Source organism: Panthera tigris, chromosome B3 (assembly GCF_018350195.1).
Source record: "Panthera tigris isolate Pti1 chromosome B3, P.tigris_Pti1_mat1.1, whole genome shotgun sequence".
NCBI classification, from domain to species: Eukaryota; Metazoa; Chordata; class Mammalia; order Carnivora; family Felidae; genus Panthera; species Panthera tigris.
Genome location: NC_056665.1, coordinates 29,827,377 through 29,848,243, shown reverse-complemented (window position 1 = coordinate 29,848,243; position 20,867 = coordinate 29,827,377). Strand labels below are relative to the sequence as shown.

The window sequence follows — 20,867 nt, the reverse complement described above, 5'->3', positions numbered from 1 at the left end:
GCAGCCCAAGTGGACAGATACTAGTCAGATTCCTTCCCTGATTTGTTCCCTAAATCCATAGGGTAAATGCATATCTTGGTTGACCTGGCATAATTGTTAATCATGTCCCCTCTCACTCTCAAAAGTTCCAGAATGGGGTGATAAATTATAATGTCACCGTACCTTTGGGCCCCACACTCAAACTGTCCAGCCCCCTCTCAGTACCCCTCCCCAAGTCCCAGTCTTTATTAAGCCTCAGAACCCTTTCCCACACTCTATTCCTCAGGTTCTCAACAATAGGTCCTTGAAGGCTTAGTCAAACACAGTGGCAGTAAAAACAATGAGTACAAAGAAGGAAGGGATGAAACTTAGCTGAAGAAGGCAGTGAGACAAGGAACCAGAAGAGTAAGATTGTGGACTAAAACAGGAGTTTTAATGAATTATAACGGAATTCATTTTCTTTAGGCATTACTAAACCAGCTCTGAAGACAATTTTGTCAGAGGAAATCCAAAACTGATATGAGCAGAGTGGCTTCTCTGAAAGACAGTACTTCCTGAATGTGTAAGTTTTGGGTGATTATAGGATGAAAACTCAGGATTGCTTTATAGTCACACCATGCATGCAAGCCCTACATGTTCTCAGATCCAACCAACAAAGAGAAAATACAGTTGCTATGATTGCAGCTCCATCACAAGATGGTGTTCTGGGACTTGTGAATGATTTGGGCTTCAGTTTTTTGGATTCAAGATCAAACTCAGGTCTGTGGGCCTTTGAGGTTGGTTTCTGTTTAAAAAAAAAAAGGCTTGTACTGCAATGTAGTGCAGAAACAAAGGATATATATAATGCATGCTTGTTTATTTTAGGAAAGTCAGTATATACAAATAAGCAAAAAACAATGATCACAAATCACATTCTTAAAAATAACTGCTATTAACATTGGTGTTTAACTTTCGAGAGTTTTTCTGTATGTGTTATACATATTTTTGAAGGCAGAGATGCTTTATGCAAAACTAAGATACAAAGGAAGGTACTACTATCAATGAAATAGCTTGAAGAAACAGAGGAGCATAGCCTAGAATGTCCTACAAGGTCTGGGGACAAGGTAAAAATCCTCACCAAATATCTGCATTCCATCTCAGGAATTTCTTTGTGTCAGTTCTCTGTAATGAACTTTTGCCTGATATGCTTTTCCTTATTTTCTCCCTTTCTTGTTGCATGTCTTCACCTCCCACCACAAATGCTGCTTGGCCTAGATCCATCTCACCTCTATGAACATATGCTTTGGAATTGAGTATAACAAACTATACCTTTGAATCTCCTCCAAAATATGGCTCCTGGTCTCTATCCTTACATTTTACTCATAATACCCAAAGTGAAAGGTATCTCTCATGCCCTCTCTCCCCAGCACTCAGTAGGAGAGTGGAATTGGAATACAAGGGGAAAAGACAGACATGATTGTATCTGTTATTTATTCTGTTACAGAGGCCAGTTCTTGGACTCCTATTCCCCATGTCTTCTTCTAAAGAGTTCCCCCACCTGGTGCCTTGGGGCAAAAATAATCTGTGTTCTGAAGTTGTTGATTGCAATTTTCTATGTGTATCAATTAGGTAACGTTCGTTCATTGCACAGTATGGATCTTTTATGACTCTACTGGTATTTTGCCTGCTTGTTTTATCAGTTACTGAGAGATAGGTTTCATAATCTCCTACTCTGGTTATTTCTCTACTTTTTTAAGTTTTGTCAATTTTTGTCATATATATTTGAAGCTATGTTAGTAAGGACCTACAGTTCTGGGGTGTCTGTGTGGCTCAGTTGGTTAAGCATCCAATTCTTGATTTCGTCTCAGGTCATGATCTCTCGGTTTGTGGGTTCAAGCCTTGCATCAGCTCTGTGCTGACAGTGCAGAGCCTGCTTGGGATTTTCTCTCTCTCTCTCTCTCTCTCTCCCTTTCTCTCAAAATAAATAAATAAATAAAAAGGACATACAGCTACATGATTTTTATTATCTTTCTGGTAGATTGACATTTTGACATTATGAAATGTTATCTTTAGTTTTAAAGTTTTTTGTCATAAAGACTACCTTGTCTGATGTTAGTATAACTACATCAGGGTTCTTTTCATTACTGTTTGCAGGTATACATTTTTCTATACATTTACTTTTAGCCTCATTGTATCTTTGTATTTAAGGTGTATTTCTTGAAACAGCAATGATTGAATATTTATATTTAGTTTTCAAAATTTTTGCCTTCTAATTTACTTATTTTTGATATAGTGACTGAGAGATTGGGTTTAAATCCATCATCTTACTATTTCTTTTCTACCTGTCTGATATGTTCTATGTTCCTTTTTCTTGCCTTTTTAAAATTCATTTTCTTTTCATTATTTTGTTTTTTCTCTTATTCGTGTGCTAGTTACACATTGATTTACTGTTCCTTTAGTGTTTGTTATCAAAGAGATTATAACCTTGATCTTTGATTTCTGAAAATTTCTCTAATATAAGATAGGACTTTCACCACTCTCTGAATAGTGCAGGGATCTTAGAATCCTTTAATAACATTTACTACCCACCACATGCCTTAATGCTGTTGTTGTTATGTAGTATAATTCTTTCTACATGTTAGACTCTACAAGACGTTGTTGTTGTTGTTGTTGTTGTTGTTGTTGTTATTTCACAAATCAGAGGTGCCTGGGTGGCTCAGTTGGTTGAGCATCGGACTCTTGATTTCGGCTCAGGTCATGATCCTAGTGTTGTAGGATAGAGCCCCACAATCAAGCTCTGCTCTGAGCATGGAGCCTGCTTCAAATTTTCTCTTTCTCCTTCTGACCCTCTCCCCAACTTGCATGCATGATCTCTCTTCCTAAAATAAAAATAATTTTTTTTAAATCAACATTTATTTATTACCTACATATTTACCCTAGCAAGTCCCAGTAGGAGAGTCATAGTACAGACCACTTGGGTTCTATAGTAAAGCCATGAGGTCTATAGCAGAGAATTTTCTTTGAAAATAGAGTTAAACTCTATTTTAACCATTTGAAAAGTATCTCTACGTATGCTATTGTGCCTTGGTAAAGAATGAACATCTGGCTATGATGATATTTTGTGAGGATGGTCTCTATCTTTCTTTATTCCTTCAACCAACAATCATTCTGTGGTTCTGGTTCCCCAGTCAGTACAATACATGGGTCGGGAACCAGAGAGTGGAAGTAGGAGCAGCTCCATTCACTGTCATTCTTAGAAACCCATTTGAAGAATTTAGGTTTTTTGTCTCCATAACTTTAGGTCTTATGGTTCTGTATATCCTGCTTTCTGGAAAGAGGATACCAATACCAGGAAACAAAGAATCCCACTGAACTTAATACTATGACTGCCTCCTTACTACTTTGGGTTCTTTGTGCCAGTAGAAAGGAGTTATAACCTTGTGAAGGAAATCATGAGGAGACAGGTCTGCTGCTGCACAGTGGGGATAGGCAGAAATGTTTGGCACTTGGGTGATCCACTAAAGAGTCTCTTCATACTCATGGCAATTTTAACTATAAATGGAACTATTCCTAATAAGGGCATGGTAATCGGGAGCTCAGGCTCCCCAGAGATGAGGATTGGGTCACCTCACGAAACAAACCATGTAGACCAGCAGAAGTACTACCTGCGGATGAGGAGAATCTAGATTGGATGGTAGAGGAGAAAGATGATGAATATCATCGATGGCCTTGGGTCCCGCTACAGAGGAGAGACTGTAGCTCATCTCACAAAGACTCCTTTCTTCTATTTTGCCAGAAATTGTAATTCACCAGAATCCTTGAGAAAGACATGACAGAGTAGAGTGAACCCAATGTGTAAAGCACTCGGATCTGAACGGTACAAGAGGTAGTCTTTGCAGATATCGTTGATGCTCTGCCCAGATCTTCTGAGATCCCTTTTCCCAGTTTGGTTGGGTAGTATCCACTACCCAGCAGCCATAGGTACTTGAAGTAATGCACCATACCTGCAACTTTCTCTGGAGGATTTCCCTTGTATATTTAAATCCTCTGGGGCTGGAGGTTCCTGGAGTTTGACCAACCTCCCATTTCATAAACTGTGACAAATAATTGATTGGGGGCAAGGGTACAAAAATTCTACTCCCTTGTTTCAAGGCAAGACAAGATCTTTGTGCACTTTATACTTCCCCAGCTTCTTGTAGGATGAGGTTGAAACTAGATTTCACTTGGAATCCCATTATTCCATAGTTCCTTGCCTATCCTGCTTTCCTCCCCCACTTCTCTGTCTCTTCTGAGTGCATTCTCAATAAATTACATGCAAACAAATACCTATTTCAAGGAAGCTTACTTAAAATTTCTCCCAAATAAACTACCTGCACCCAATTCTTTCTCCAATGTAAGAAAGTAGTCATTTATCCAATTGATATTTAATACCTGGGAAGACCATATGACCCTAAGTTATTATAGGAAACAACACCTGGACTTCAACTGTTATAAAAACCATTAAACTTGAATCACAGTATATATTGGCATGCATAACTATATTTATACTTTTAAGGCATTTTAACTCACTTTCTATATGAAAGATTATGTGCGTTTGTAGAAACCTCATTAACAATGAAATATGAAAAACTTCAAGATGTGAAATTAGTTTCAAGGGTATAAATTACAGTAACAAGAAAATCCATTTATAGGGAGAACTTTTAGCTTTTAGAGTGGCCTCAGATTAGGTTGAATTTCCTGTCATCTTAGATTTTCAAACACAAGCTGGATGATCACATGGTGAAAACAAAATAAAGGGCTCATCAAGCATCAGAAGCATTGTATTGGTAGCTAGTTGATGCAGATGATCTATAGTTATGATCTATATTCAGGAACTTAAATATAGTATTTTGAACCCTCTGTTGGAGAAGGATTCAACTGAGAAATTATTATTTCCAATTATTTACTTTTTCTGTTTTTTTTTTAAATTTTGCTTTCTGATACCTAGTACTAAATCCATCATTTGTTTTGTACACTTTTTGCTTTAACCAAATATCATCTTTATAGTAATTACTATTAACTAAAAACATAACCAACACACCAGCCTATGTGATCTTTCAATGAATTGTGTTGGGCATTGACCATGACTGGAGGTATGGACTGAAAACCATCAGCTTTCTATACCTGTAGATGGCTGAAAACCAGATTTAAATTTCAGTTGTTGAATTTAAGCACTTATTGAATTCATAGCCTTTCTCTCATGTGAAAATTAAAGCATCAATTAGGAAGTAGGATGCTTAGAATTGAAGTGGGATATATGGTAGTCTTTGGATGATTGCTGTCTGATGGTACCATTCAATATCCCTGCCCACCATGCCTTAGACCATACCATCATCCATAGCCCTTAAATATCTTATACACCTTCATGGTATCCCATGTAATATTGCTTCTGGCAAAGAAAACACACTTTATGGTGAAAGAGTTAAGGCAATGAACTGATATCTATGGGATTTGCTGGTCTTATCATTTATTCCATCACCCAGAAACAAATGGTCTTATAGATGGCCTATTGAAAACTAAAATAATGCTGGCCAGAAGATTTTCCAAGGTTAAGGTGCTACTTTTCAAGGTGTCCTCTAAGTCAGCAGTCAAGATATAGTCTTATTTTCTTTTTCCATTGTAAAAGTATAGGTTCCAAGATGGAAGTGAGAAGTATACCTTTTTTTTTAAAGTTTATTTATTTATTAAATTTTTTTAATGTTTATTTATTTTTGAGAGTGAGAGTGAGAGAGAAAGAGAGAGAGCACAAGTTGAGGAGGGCTAGAGAGAGAGGGAGACACAGAACCTGAAGCAAGCTCCAGGCTCTGGTTGTCATTACAGAGCCCGATGCGGGGCTCGAACCCACAAATCGTGAGATCATGACCTGAGCTGAAGTCAGACGCTTAACCTGCTGAGCCACCCAGGTGCCCCTAAGTTTATATATTTATTTTGAGAGAGAGAAAGAGAGTGAGCAAGAGAGAGAGCATGCACTTGAGCAGGAGGGGCAGAGAGAAAGGGAGACAGAGAATCCCAAGCAAGCTCCACTCAGTGCAGAGCCCAAGTGGGGCTCAATCGCACCAACCACGAGATCATGACCCAATCTGAAATCAAGAGTCAGATGTTCAACCAACTGAGCCACCCAAGCACCCTGGAAGTGTATCTTTCATACATAACGCAAATTAGAAAAAAATTTGGTTTTCTTTCCATGATCCTTGATGGGCTAGTTTAGAGGTTTTGGTATGCATGAGAGAAATGCTTCTGCCAGAGGCAGGTCCAATTCAGGTCCTCTGAATTGGAAATTAAGACTGCCACCTGGGTGCTTGAAGTTCTTTCTATCACTAGAAAAACAGTTCAAAAAAGGTACTGACTCGGGTGATTGATCGTCCCTATCAAGAAGAGATAGTGTTGGGGCGCCTGGGTGGCTCAGTCGGTTGGGTGTCCGACTTCGGCTCAGGTCATGATCTCGCAGTCCGTGAGTTCGAGCCCCGCGTCGGGCTCTGTGCTGACAATTCAGAGCCTGGAGCCTGTTTCAGATTCTGTGTCTCCCTCTCTCTCTGACCCTCCCCCATTCATGCTCTGTCTCTCTCTCTGTCTCAAAAATAAATAAACGTTAAAAAAATTAAAAAAAAAAAAAGAAGAGATAGTGTCACTGATAAGTGTCAGGGGCTTAACAGACTACAGCTGGGACTCACAGATCTCCTTGGGGTCACCCTTATTACTGCCATGTCCAGTGGTAAAGTAAATGGAAGACTCCAACAATCTTAAGTGGGCAAGGCTATCAAAGGCTCAGATCCCTTGGGAATGAAGGTTTGGGTCATTCAAACAAGTAATGAAGCCTGACCAGCTGGAATTGTTGCTCTGGGCAAGAGAACATGAAATGAGTGGTGGAGGATAAAGGTTAGAAATATCAATTCCAGTCTTGTGACTATTTGCAGAAATAAAGCTTATAGAATCTGCCTAATTTTCTCACATGTTCTGCTCTGCATATACTTTAAACTAGTTTTATTTTCTTTTCCATCCCTTTCTTCCAGGGCATGCTGGTGGTGCTTAGCTTTACAAGTTCACTCATGGGTTACAGAATTCTGAGAGGATCTTGATGGGACTAGATGAGGACTGAATACCATACAGAGAGTCAAACTGTATTCAGCTACCAATGGGATTTGAGGTTATCATTCTTTTAGGGAGGGAGTGAGCACATTTTAATTTTTTCTTCTGCAGGATTAAATACAGGAAGAAGAGTTATGTTAATATTGGACAGGGGCAGCAAAGAAGTGAGCTCTAGTGAATATTGTCACTTTTTTTCCATCTAGCATGGATGATTGGATGATTGGATGATTTCGATGATTGGAGAATTCCCCACCTTAAATCTGCCTCTTACTCTAGAAGTTGAAAATGGCAAATATTTTCTTACCTTCCTTACAGTAAGGGTATGGGTGCATGATCTAGGACCCACCACTAACCAGACACAATCTTCCAATACTCTATATCAGGAGTAAGCCACAGGAGGACTGTGGGGAATTCTCAGCAGCATTACAGAAGGATCAAGTTCCTTGGGCAGAAGTAGTGCTTTCAATGACAAGTTTTGGGGTGTGAATTTGGGTATGTTTCTGGCTGGGTAGCACTGGGAAATTCTTGGAACAGCTCCTATGTCATGTTTTTTTTTGGTTTGCAAAATTTGATTTTTGTATAATTTCATACTTGTCAGCAAAATTGTAAGAATAGTTAAGGAGCCATATGCCCTTAGGACAGGGAGAAAGTGGGGGGTGGGGGTGGAAGAGAGCAAGCACTGGGAAGAATGGTAAAGGAAATGAAGCAAAGTGTAAACAATTGGTAAATTTAAATGAAAGGAATATGGGAGTTCCTTAACCATTTTTGCAACACACACACACACATACACACATGCACATATTTTCTCTGATCCATCTGATAGTAAGTTGTAAACATAGCTCCATACCCCAAAATACTTCAGTGTATATTTCCTAAAAACATGAATATTCTTTTACATAACTACCATACATTTATCTAAATCAGAAAATGTAGGGGCACCTGGGTGGCTCAGTCGGTTAAGCGTCCAACTTTGGCTCAGGTCATGATCTCACAGTCCGTGAGTTCGAGCCCCGTGTCGGGCTCTGTGCTGACAGCTCAGAGCCTGGAGCCTGCTTCAGATTCTGTGTCTCCCTCTCTCTCTGACCCTCCCCCATTCATGCTCTGTCTCCCTCTGTCTCAAAAATAAATAAACATTAAAAAAAAATGTTTAAATCGGAAAATGTAACATTGATATAACACTATTATCTAAAGTATAGTCCACATTCAAATTCCTGTATCAGTTAAACAAATTTATTTTCTGCTTAAATGAATCAGTGTTAGCTTCTGTGAACTCTGATTAATTCAAAGTCTCAGAGCTATCACTTCCTCCCTGATATGTTCCTGGGCCCCAACTTTGGGTTAGATGACTCTCTTATGTACTCTTTATAATAGAGGGTACTCTACCTACCAGAGTATTTATAACACTATTCCTGATTATGTATCTGCCTCTCTAACCTGAATTAAGCCACTTAAAAGGGTAGCTATATCTCTTTTTCACTGGTCTTTCTTCACTGGCTAGCACAGTTTCTGAGATATGGTATATGCTCATAAATATTTGTTGAACAATTGGATCTGTACACTTTAGTGGCAACTCAAATTAAATATGTTCTTTTTAAAATTTTATATATTTTTAAATGTTTATTTTTGAGATAGTGAGAGCAAGTGGGGGAGGGGCAGAGAGAGAGGGGGAACAGTGGTTTGGAAAGAGGCTCTGTGCGGACAGCACAGCTGTGGTGTCAAACTTACAAACCACAAGATCATGACTTGGGCTGAACCGACTGAGCCACCTAGGCCCCCCTCAAATTAAATATATTCTAAGTTGAATTTGTCATATTCACTTTTTCAGTTGAAAGGTATATCTTTCATGGTTCAATGCAGAAATTAGAAACCATTCCATGTACTTTTTATAGGAAGAAACTTATTACAAGAAACTGATGCATATAAGGTCTAGGAGAGCAAGATCTAGGCTGGGCCACTGGAAATTATTCCCAGAAAAAATACAGAACTGGACCATCAGCAACATTCTGAGGTCATCATTTGAATTATTCAAGACACACCTATATAGTTTTGGACCAGGGGTCTGGAAACTGTAATTAAGAAGCTGTTGCCTCTACCACCATGGATGACTTCACTGCCTCTTGGCACTCAGAAAGCTGGAAAATGGCTATGGGAATTCAGCTGCAGAAAAAAATTCACATTTTCACAAGTTTTCTTGATAGTATAAAGGGTAAAAAGGTGATTTTCAGCTTCATCTCACTTCTGCTTGTCATATTTCATGAGTTTATCCCATTATCAGAAACTAATTCACATTCAGAAACCTAGTTGCAAAGGAGTCTGAAAAAAGTAGTTTTCTGCTATCCAGGCTTTGCAATGAAGGAAGATAGCCCACAGAGATGGAGTTGATCCCCAGCATGCACCACAATGGCATCCCCATTCATGAAGTTGCCGAAGTTAGACACCAGTGTGCCCAGTGTGCAAACCTCCACTCCTTTCTGATACCAAGCTGCTCTTCTTGGATGGATGGAGGTGGCAGCACCTCTTCTCTGTGAGATTAAATTTAGAGGATTAAATTTAGTATTCTGAGGGAATGGAATGAAGTACACCTTGGTTGACTGCTCCAGAATCACTGATCCTCTGAGCAATTTTCTGCCCAAGAAAATGGCAGTCACATGACTAACTTGGACTTTCCTCCCTCTGGAGGTGGCAATAACAGATTAATTCATTTTCCAGGTACCCTGTGACTTTTGGGGTCATGTAGTAGAAGGAAAGTGGAGAAACCAAAGCCCAGATTGGTGAGGAGATCTGGGTGACATTATGGAAAGAGCGAGGATTTTATAGTCAGGTGACCCTGGATTTGCCTCTTACTAAATATAACACCTAGAACAAGTTCCTTAGTTTCCCTATATCTTGATTTGTTTATCTTTAAAATACCTATCTCCTAGTGTTGTTGTGAGGATTAAATTAGATAATACACATAGAATGCAGGTATATAAAAGTACACAAAGAAAATGTTGGTTCCTTTATTGATTTCCTATGGCTACAGTGATAAATTATGATACTCTTAGTGGCTTAAAACAACATATATTTACTCTTTTACAGTTTTGGAGGTAGAAGTCTCAATTCAGTTTGACTGGGCTGAAATGAAGGTGTTGGGAGGGCCATACTGGCTCCAGAAGCTCCAGGGGAGAACTTGCTTTTACCACCTTCTAGATTGTTTGGAGAGAGCTGGAGATATGGAGGAAATATAGCCACTAATGGACATGTTGCCTGAGAAAAGAGTGAGAGAGCATAATACCCTGATTGTCCCTTCCTTCCACCTTTCAGTACTCTGTCAGGGCCTCTCACTGGCCAAATCTACCTGGAAGCCACTTGCCAAGGGATGCCAGGAAATGTAGTTCCCTGAGAGCAGAGCAGAGGAAGATCAGGGAACGGGCCAAGAGCAAAAGGCAAATAAGTGTCACAGTCCACATCATTAGCTATTCAAAATATTTACCTCCTTTATTACAGTTTCATGCTTCTTTCTAACAGGATGCAGCTGTGCTTCACACAAATGAAGATGCCCTCATCATCTCCTCAACCTGGGTGAGATAAGTCATCATTGCCATCTTAAAGTCCATCATCTGTAGGAAATTCAGTCTTTCCCAGTAAACTGTGTTTCTTATAGTCTGGTAACATCTGAACTTATTGGCAAAGTTAATACCATTGACATTCTTTGTGTAAATTAGTAGGAAGAAGGAGAAAAAAAAGAAATGATTATATTAAAATATACATAACACAAATATGCATAGCTGTTAGTAATTTCTATAACTGGTCATAAGAGCAGAGTTGATATTTATCACTTCCTTCTTTCGCTATTCATTCCATGCTTCTGTTGTCCTTAGTTAGTGCTTGACTGTTTGTTGTTTTTACCTGGGTAGTGACCTAAACCTTCATTCTTGAAGGATCTGAATCCTACTGGTCTTGCCTTTATTGGGTTTTGCCTTTTTTGGGGGTTTTCCTTTAAACTTTTCAATTGGAGATGGAAAAACAGAGGCACCCCATTGATTCCCCTGGGTACCAGATAGGGTCCTCTTTGTCTTCATTGCTAATTGGACTTACTGCTTCATCCAGTATTGTAACCTCTCCTCTGGCTATTGGTTCAGTGGCATGAGGCCCCAAAATAGTCAGGTGGCAGTTTCTTTTTCTCATTCATTATTGTGTACTCTCATGAAAGCATACCTCCCTTGGGACTGTAGCAGATGAGGTGGATGCCTCTCTCCATGTCCTATCAGTCCACCTGAGTTCATCTGCAGCCGCAATGGAGAGTTCCCTGAACAATGACAGCTTTCTCCCTTCTCTTGTCTCTTCTGGTGGGCTTTCTCTGGCACTCTGCCAAAGGGAATTATAGCCCAGGAATGTGAGAAAGTTAATGTCCTGTGAGTAGGAGTTGTTGGGTATATTCCTTGGTTTCTTGTACCCCAAAAGGACAATTCTGAAGCTTATTTCATACTGTTTTTCAGAGGGTTTTTGGTGAGATTGAGCTTTAGTTGCCTACAGTGCTCATCTACTCATTGTCACACGTTTATTGGTTTTTCTCCCTTCTCTGGCTCACTTTCCTTTCTTCCTCACTTGTGTTTACTAGGATCATTGCCCAAACAAACAATTTGCACCCAAGACCTGTCTTAGGACAAGAACCCAAACTAAAAGAGGAACTAAGACCTCTAGAAGGGTCTAAGGTTGTGGACTTTGTCAGTGGGTCATTAGGTTTCCGGAACCTAGGTGTTCTGGCTGTAAGAGAAACAGCACCATCTGTTGGTCACTAGCTCAAAGCAAATACAGTATTCCATTCTGTAGGACAGCACTGTGTCTCACAGGGGTGTTATTATCCTATGGGGGTGCTGTAATTATGACTTCAGTAGGCCATTCCACCAATCTACTAGGTCAGTTATTCTCTGATGATTCTCACCCCTGCTTCCATGGCTATAGTACACAGGCCCACTGAACCAGGCTGAGGTGGCTTAATAAAGGATCTGACCATAGTTCATGAAGTGAGTGGGTCGTTCACGTGGTTATATTGAGAGCCCTCTCTTCAGTGAATGCCTTTTGATAAGCATTCACATGAGAAGCAAAAATCCTCATCCTACTGGCCAATTTCGAGAGATCTATCCACATACCTCTCCCATAGGTTTCTTTGTTATCAATATTCCAATATGATTCTTTCCAAGTCTCTGAGTAACAGGCATAATAATTAATTACTACCCATGAGCCAGAAGAGGTTTGTACTTTGGGCCATGTTTTCTTCAGGCAAAATGGACATCCAGAAGTGCTGCCCAAAGTTCTCCCTATTGGGGAGAGAGTTGACTTTCACCATTTTCCTTCAGAGTGATTCCTGAATGGAATGGTGATAGTCCAGCAGTCCACTTCCACCTGATGCCAACATATTGTACAAACCCATTTTTAAACTAGGCCCAGGTTTTTTTTCCCTCTGTGACAACTGGTTATAGGGAACTCTTCAGTGGGGTGTGAGCCACCTGCCCATGCAACCTCCTGGTCTGCTCAAGTGTAATCTTTTCTATACCATTTTCAATTGATGATGGTTTATTGCTATGTATGCCCAATCTTATGGCAGTTCAAGAATGGCATGGGGTGCCTGGGTGGCTCAGTCAGTTAAGTGGTTAAGCATCTGACTCTTGATTTTGGCTCAGGTCATGATCTCACAGTTTGGGAGATCAAGCCCTGCGTCAGGCTCTGCACTGACAGTGTGGAGCATGCTTGGGATTCTCTCTCTCCCTCTCTTTCTCTGCCCCTCACCCCTCTCAAAATAAATAAATAAACATTAAAAAAAAAGAATGGCAGCTGAGATCACATCGATCTTGATGTCATCAAGACATGGTCTCTACCAGAATCCAGTGCCCTTTCAGCAGAGGAGAACATGGTATTGTGTTCAAAATCCTAAAATTCTGTGCATCAGATATCTTATTGGGGTTTGCCGGAGGGTCCAAACAGTATCCTTACTTGCCACAGACACTTTGGATCTTCTGAATCATTAGGCTGGAGTGGCAGAGACTTTCATTTCCTGGGAACACAGGTTTCTCAGTAAATGGGTCAAAGAAATATACCCAAATGTGGTATATATGTTGCCTCCAAAATTCAAAGGCTCATCAAGATTGTGCCTCTTTCTTAGTGTTAGGATGTGCAAAGTATAGAAACTTCTCTTTCACTTTAAGGCAGGGATTCTCAACCTCAGTCTTAACATTTGGGCTTGATAATTCTTGGTTGCGGGGAGCTGTCCCGTGCATTGCAGGATATTTAGCAGCATTTTTGGCTTCTACACACTAGATGCCAGTAGCCACTAACTCCCTTACTCCCAGTTGTAACAACCAAAAATCTCTCTAGATATTGCCTGTTAAATGTTCCCTTGGGGACAAAATTGCTTCTGGTTGAGAACCACTGCTATAGGGAGATATTCCAACAATCCTTTCACTGAGTTTTTGTATTTATGGCATTCATGTGTCTTACTAAGAATATTTGCTACTTCCTGTTCACCAAGCCAATCAGCATGGTGTTATCAATGTAGTAGATCAGAGTGATGTTCTATGAGATGATCAAGATCCCTGTGGGCTAGACTGTGACAAAAGTTTGAGAGTTGACATGGCCCTGAAGTAAGGCTGTAAAGGTGTATTGCCAACAGCTGAAACTTTGCTGCTAATTGGTATGAGGGGAGAATGATTTGTCAGATAATAGCAGCATAGTAGATGGCAGGACTATGTTGACTTGTTCTAGAAAAGGTGCCATATATGGATCGGAAGCTGCAAGTGAAGCCACCATCTAGCTTTGTCACTGTCAAACATAGGAGTTAAACAGAAGTGTATTGAGAATCATCACTCCTGCATCTATCAAATCTTTGATGGCGGCACGAATTCCTGCAGTTCCCACAGGGATGTGATATTACCTTTGGCTTACTATTTTGTTAGGGAAGAGCAGTTCCAGGGGCTTCTGCTTGGTCGTACATACCATGGTAGCCCGTTCATTATGGGTCAGGGAGCCAGTGCAGAGAATTTGCCAGTTACCAACATCTAGCCCAAATATGCATTTAGGACCTAGAAATTGCCTTAGAATGTATCTACAGAGGCCATTGAGTTCTCTGTGTGGTGGACTTGGATATACATTTAGCTTATCATCTGATCACCCAAAGCCCTCCATCTATTCAGCTTTAATCTAAGCTGCCTAATGCTTGTGAAGTTGTTACCTTACTCTATAGTCCTTGTGATTATCATTACTAACACATGGCAGAATATAGCAGGTCCCCAAGAATGTGCATGAATTCAGAGCAGCGTCTAATAATCCTTCAAAAGTCTAGTTATGTTCCTTTCTTCAGTGCTCACTCATCTTGTTAATAGTCACAGCTTCTTTTGGGAAAGACTTGGAGATATATTTATAGTATGTAGTCATGACAATGTTGAAGTGTCTTTCCTCAAGAAGACCCAGTTTCTCCTTCAATCACTGGGCCCTGGGTATGTGGCATAACTTAGGTCTGCAACTAAATGAGAGGCTATGACTTCCTTTTGTAACAACTCAAGTCAGGTCTTTGTACACTAGACCTATAGTTTTCCCAGTTGTATATATCAAGTAATACTTTAGTAGGCTGCCCATCTATTTCATTCCTAAAGACCTTGTCATCAGGGAAGTACCCCCACATATCCTTGAGGGTCAAAACATTCCAATTGCCACTTTGCCCCTGTTGTCCATTATGGTAATCGTGCCCCCTTGTCTCTGATGGTTAAGTATTGACACATGGCCTCTGCCACTCTGCCAACATTACCACTGAAATCAGAAAACCCATCCTTGCTCTAGAAAGGATAGTCATTTCAGAGCTTTCAAGGATGCCTATGTTTCTGTCACTAACGTTTTCTCAGTACCTTAGTGCCCTCTGGTCCCTTTCATGCAACATAGTCAGGAAAAGGGTGAGCAGGTTACACATAACAAATCCACTCCAACATTCCCATCACCTTGATGCTTTCGTATATTCTGTGGCTTGGCCCTTTTGAATAGGAACTTTTACATTCATTTCTCCATATTATGTGAGGTGAATTTCTGGCATCTCAGCTTCATTGAAGTCAACCAACCAAGTACACCATTAGATACTCAACTTAGTATATCAAAATTGGGATCTTAGGTAAGGACATATGTATTTAAATTTAGTCTGGCTTGTCAAATATATTCTATCTTTTCTGATGTAACATCCTTAGAATCTACTCCATATAGTTTTCCAGGTTACTGCTAATGTAAATGCACAAGATATTGCAATTCTTTGAGTGTATAAGTTTTGTTTTGTTTTGTTTTGTTTTCTGAAATAGACCTTACAATTCTGTTCTGGGTTCCTGGATTTGATTATAGAAGTGGGTTTGGAGGTAATGAGGGGTGGTGGATAGTATCTGGAGAGAATAGACATCTCTTTGCCAGGCAACTGCTGCATACAGAATCATTAAACAAGGGAATGTCAGTTTCCTAAGATAGAATAGGGATCTCAGGGATATTTACGGGGCTAGTCTGAGGTCCCCTCAAATGTCCCCATCCTAAGTCTCAGAATCCCACTTCTTTCCAATCTATGTCCTATCTTTAACACAGTGATTTAGAAAATCTGTGAGTTCAATTTCATTTTACCCTAGCAACTTGCACAAATAAATTTGGTTCTGATCCTAAGCCATGGTCTGTCCTTAGGCCATAAGAAATAAGAGATTCTCAGCCATGAGCTGAGAGTTTAAAGCACTAATTTTAGCATTTAGTAGCTTCCTAATGCTTGCGAAGTTGTCAACTTACTCTATAGTCCTTGTGATTATCATTACTTTCATGGCAGAGTACAGCAGCTCCAGAATTTTCAATTCCCTTACCTCCATCTGGCATTTTATTTCAAGCAACCACAGATATTAATTTAAGTGATTACACTACCATTGCCTGCCATGGATTACTAGAATTCTACTTTCCACTTACTAGGAGGTGATAACGGCATTCAAGTCAAATAGGTGAGAAAATTAATCCCTTGGTGAACAGTGGAATGGGGTGCTGGTATCAGAACCTCAAAGTCAAGGCTGTCAGGGAAAATCCAGAATCATGGCCAGAGATTTCCAGTTGGAGCTACTGCCGTGGAAGAGGTGCATTGGCCACTGGAGATGACACCTGAAGGAACTGTTATACTTTGATCTCTATATGCTAAACTATTCTAACTGCTTTCTAAAAATTGATTAATTTAATACAAAACCCACTTAGGTATATCTTATTGCTCCATTTTACAGATGAGGAAAATGGAGTTTAGAGATGTTTAATAATTTTCTCAAGAACACACAATTACATAATCTGACTCCAAAATCAGAGTCTTAACTGCTATGGGATACCACTATTCTATACTATACTTCCATTTCATATAATTTCTTATTTATTTATTTATTTATTTATTTATTTATTTATTTAAGTAATCTCCACATCCAATGTGGGGCTCGAACCCACAACCCTGAGATCAAGAATCACACACTCTTCCGACTGAGCCAGCCAGGTGCCCCTCATATAATTTCTTTACGTGGATTAAATACAGTCCATGCGAAGTGCCTCAGCATGGTGCCTCCTACAGTAAATACTGAAGAAAAGCTAACTCCCTTTAGCTATTATTATAGCCTAATGCTTCAAAGAGGAGCTTTGGAGTCAAAGAGACCTGGTTTCAAATCCTAGCACGACCCCCTTCTAGCTGTCTGCCCTAGGAAAAGTAAATCTAGGGCCTTTCTTGATTTGTAAAATAGTAGAAACTACCTAATTCTCAGGTTTTTTTTTTTTTTCAGATGAAATAAGACTCTCTCTCTCTCTATAGTCTTACACATAGAAAATTCTTAGGCAAAATTATCTATTACCATTCCAGTAATAAGGAAGAACTTGAACAAAGAGAGAGGAAGAAATGAATTTCAGGGTTTCAGTGTACTGTATTTTGTCTGGAACATAGGCTGGTTGAGGAAATGGCCTGGAAATGAGGTTGAAGAAGTTATCAGGCCTGATTCAAGCCTTGTGGGCCATGTTAAGGAGGCTGGAGAGATAGTAGATCCACACAGCACATGGGACAAGTGATACTTTAGCAGAGGCTAGGTTATGGTGCAGTAACAAATGTACCAAGCATCTGAGTGGCTTACCAAAATAAATGCTGCATATCCATTGGGGAATCATGCAGTTACACAATCTGGTTCTGTTCCATGCCATCTTCACTCTGGAACCCAGGTTGATGGAACAACTTTTCTCTGAAATAAATCACCGATCTTGTGGCAGACAGAAAAGAGACATGGTGAACCCACAAGCTGGCTTTTAAAATTTCTGCTTGAAATGTGATCCTCACATTTTATTGGTCAAAGCAAGTCACCTGGTCAAGTCTGCCATTGGTGGGGCTGAGGAAGGGGCATTTCATGGAAGGGCACTAGAATATTTGGCAGAACAATAATCAGAACAGATTTTGTGGCAAAATTTAATGAGTTGTGGGGCGCCTGGGTGGCTCAGTCAGTTGAGTGTCTGAGTTCAGCTCGGGTCATGATCTCACGGTTTGTGAGTTTGAGTCCCGTGTTGGGGTCTGTGTGGACAGCTCAGAGTCTGGAGCCTGCTTTGGATTCTGTGTCTCTCTCTCTCTCTCTGCCCCTCCCCAGCTTGCACTCTGTCTCTCCCGCTCTCAAAAATAAGTAAACATTAAAAAATTTTTTTTTTTAAAGTTAATGAGTGGTAATCCAATTAAAAAATGACCAAAGGATTTGAATAGACATTTCTTCAGGGACATACACAAATGGCCAATAAGCACATGAAAAGCAGTTGAACATAATTAGTCATTAGGAGAATATAAATCACAACCACACTTTACCCACTAGGATGGCTGCAATCCAAAAGACAGACGATACAACGGTTGGAAAAAGTGTGGAGAAATTGGAACCCTTGTAAACTGCAGGTAGGAATGTAAAATGGTGCAGCTGGTTTTGGAAATAGTCTGGCAGTTTTTAAGAAAGTTGAACATAGAATTAGCATATGACCCAGCAATTCCACTCCTAGGTCTATACCCAAGAAAAATGAAAACATATGTCCACCCAAAACTTGTACGCAAATGTTCATAGCAATATTATTCATAATAGTGAAAAAGTAGTGATACCTAAATGTCCTTCAACTAATGAATGGATAAATAAAATGTGGTATATCCATACAATGGAATATTATTCAGCCACAAAAAAGGATTGAAGTATTGATACATGTTATAGTGTGGTTGTGCTTTGAAAACATTATCCTGAATGAAAGAGGCCAGTCACAAAATACCACATATTGCATGATTCCCTTCACATGAAATGAATAGGGAATTGAGGGAAAATGGGCAAGTGACTATTAATGAATATGAGGTTTCTTTCTGTAGTGATGAAAATCTTCTAAAATTGACTGCAGTGATGATTGCACAATCCTGTAAATGTTTTTAAAACCACTGAAACATTAAGTGGGTGAATTGTGTGGTATGTAAATTATATCCCATAAGGCTGTTTTACATGTATATAAGAAAGATAATGAGTGTCTTTATTTTCATCTTGTTGGTTTTGAGAGGCTCAAGTGGAACTAACCAGGTAGTTAACCATGTAGATCTGAAGCTCAGGAGCAGAAATCAGGCCTGGAGATATATACTGGGAAATCTAGAGCACAAAAATGCTAACTGAAATTATGTAAAAAGAAGCAATCACCAAGAGGGTGTGTCCAGTGGGAAAAGAGAGGGCTTGCACCTATCCCTGAGGGATACCAACATTTAAGAGATGAGAAAAATAAGAGGAGACTTCAAAAGAGATGAAGAAAGGGTGGTTAGAGATGAAAAAGTGAGATCAAGAGAGTAAAAATGGTAGGTGAAGAAAAAGTGTTTCCAGAAGGAAGAAGTGTCAAAATTTGCAGAGAAATTAAGTTAGGTCATGATGAATACATCCAAAGCATCTGTAGTCAGTCGAGCCCTAGTGACTTTAGAAAGAATGGTTTTCATGGGGCGGTAGGGAAGAAACCAGAGTGCAATAACACTAGTTATCAGACATGAGTTGTAGTTGATGAAGTAGAGACATCCTACACTGGAGAAATGTAGTTGTGAAGGGCAGATCTGCAAAGAAGAAAAATAAAGTGGAGGTTGAAATGGGGTTTGTTGGGTGGGACATTTCAAGATGGGAGAGGTTGTTTAAACCCTTATGGGAATTGAGAGAGGAGAAAAGGAACAGTTGATTAGAGGAATAAAAGCCCTGACTACACTTTATGAAATTGCAGTATGTTCCCTACTCCATCCTTCTTATCCTACTCACTTTGTTTACTGTAGGGTTTATCACATTATCATGTAATTTACTTATATGTTCACTATTTATTGTCTCCAGCTGGCTCCAAGAAGGCAGGCATCTTTATTTACTTTTATTTTATTTTTTAAAGCATTGTTTTAAAAAATGTTTATTTTTGTGAAAGAGAGAGAGGGCATGAGCTGGGGTGGGGGGGGGGGTTGGCGGGGAAGGGCAGAGAAAGAGACATAGAATTGGAAGTAGGCTCCAGGCTCTGAGCTGTCATCACAGAGCTGGAGGTGCTGGGCTGGAACCCATGAGCTGTGTGTGAGATCATGACCTGAGCTGAAGTTGGATGCTTAACCAACTGAGCCACCCAGGCACCCCAAGGCAAGCATTTAAAAAAATGTTTATTTATTTTGATAGAGAGAGAGAGAGAGAGAGAGAGAGAGAGAGAGAATTCCAAGCAGGTTCCACACTGTCAGCTCAGAGCCCAATGCACGGCTTGAACCCAAGAACCATGAGATCAGGACCTGAGCCAAAACCAAGAGTCAGATACTTAAAAGAACTGAGCTACCCAGGTGCCCTAGAAGGTAGGTATTTTTAATGTTTTTTTTATTTATTAACTCCAACCATCTAAAATACCATTTGTCATATGGTAAATGCCCTACAAACAGTTGTTAAATAAATAAAAGAAATTTTCTAAGAAGGCAAAAGGGGAAAGGAGCCAGAACATACCCATTTGATATGGTTCCTGCCTTCACAGCGTTTATAGTCTATTTGTGAGGCAGACTCCATTAGATTCCATGAGTTCTGCTTATTGTGGGTAACAAGGGAAAGGGAAAGGTAGAGTCTGAACTTCCCAGGTGGATGAAAAGTGATGAGGAATATTCATTTGATAATTACGGTCTGCGCGGAGTTTTTCTATTTCATTCAGAACTATGATTTAAACATCGTTAAATTATTTAATTGGTGTGTTTATTTCGTCTTTGAGGTAGAGAAAACATTTGGTAGATCCTTGTACTTTGAGCCTTTCAAGGCTGGCACGCAGGGGATGAAAAAAGGTTTACCGCGGAGGGTAAGCAATGCTTGGTGTAGTGCTGCGTGCTTTTCCGAAGCGTTTTCACAAGTATAGATTTTTGTAAGGCAGACCTCTAGGTCGTTATCTGTGGGACTGTGTCGATAAGACAGGCGGAGGGAAGGGACTGAATCCAAGATTGTAGCTAAAAGCCGCGGTGAGAATGCAGCCTAACGAAGGGAAGAGCTCCACGGAAGCAAGCGCGCCGGTACAACGAAAGCCAACCCACGCCAAGTCTCCCCGCCTTCTCGGCGGGTCGGCGCGAACCTGGCTGCGCCTGCGCGCGGGAGGCCGCAACTAGGGCGGGGAACAGCACGGCCCCGGCTGGGGGTCACGTGGTGCTCCGGCAGCTGCCCCGCCCCCCGTAGCCTCCCCTCCCCGCCCCGCCCCTTTCCCGGCGGGACGCTCGGAGCCGCCCCGAACTGCGCAGGGCTGCCGGGGGTGAGTGTCCG

The 20,867-nt window shown here is 40.3% G+C and overlaps 1 protein-coding gene across 5 annotated transcripts in view; it reads left to right on the top strand.

Annotated features, from left to right (window-relative positions):
• The window catches only part of SCAPER (S-phase cyclin A associated protein in the ER), a 549,552-nt gene that overhangs the window by 3,680 nt on the left and 525,005 nt on the right, over positions 1-20,867 (top strand). For 3 of the 5 annotated variants that reach the window (XM_042988324.1, XM_042988323.1, XM_042988319.1), the window contains exon 1: positions 20,809-20,856. The exons of 1 other annotated variant lie outside the window; for it this stretch is intronic. The gene's annotated coding sequence lies outside the window, so the exon portion shown is untranslated. Of the gene's footprint in view, positions 1-444; positions 542-20,808; positions 20,857-20,867 lie in introns of those variants that run through there. One more of the 5 variants, XM_042988320.1, reaches the window with a different exon arrangement.